Source organism: Euprymna scolopes, chromosome 46 (genome assembly GCF_053919585.1).
Source record: "Euprymna scolopes isolate OS-2025 chromosome 46, ASM5391958v1, whole genome shotgun sequence".
Classification (NCBI taxonomy): Eukaryota; Metazoa; Mollusca; class Cephalopoda; order Sepiida; family Sepiolidae; genus Euprymna; species Euprymna scolopes.
In genome coordinates, this window is record NC_136527.1 from 216156952 (window position 1) to 216157641 (window position 690).

Here is a 690-nt window from a genome sequence, read left to right on the forward strand (position 1 = left end):
TATATATATATATATATATATATATTAGTATAAAATATATGTACTGTATGTAGTTTACTATATATATATATATATATATTAATCTGGAGAAACTTGAATACTTTATAGAATGTAATCTGTTTGTTTTTTTCCTCTAACTTAAACTTGCTGGAAAGAAAATTTTATGGTAAAAGATTACACAGGTGTAATCAATGTTAGGTCAATCCAGTGAAAACTGTTTATCAGCTTTTGTGCTTTTGCAGATGTATTTTCAAATATGGAAAATTCTAAAATATGTACAAGAATTCTGTTTTCTTGGAATTTTTGATGCAACATTTCAGATTCCAGGTTTTATTCATCAGGTTTTCTATGCACAGCAAATTGATAACTGAAAAACAAATAAATATTTAAATATAAATATATATATATATAAAAGTGAACGTTTCTGTATGTATGTGTGTGTGTGTGTGTACATTTCCCTACGCAATAACTCTGTCAATTTTAAGTCTACAGACTCAAAATTTAATATACAGGGTACTGAGGATTGAAATTAGGCTGTTAAGGGGTCAAAGTTCAACGATTTGACCTTCGAGAACTCTACCAAACTCCTCCGACAATTTTTGGTCTAAACACTTGATATTTTAGATATAGGTTCGTTGGACATGGATCTAAGTTTATAACTTGATTTGAGCCCAAAACAATAAATTTTAA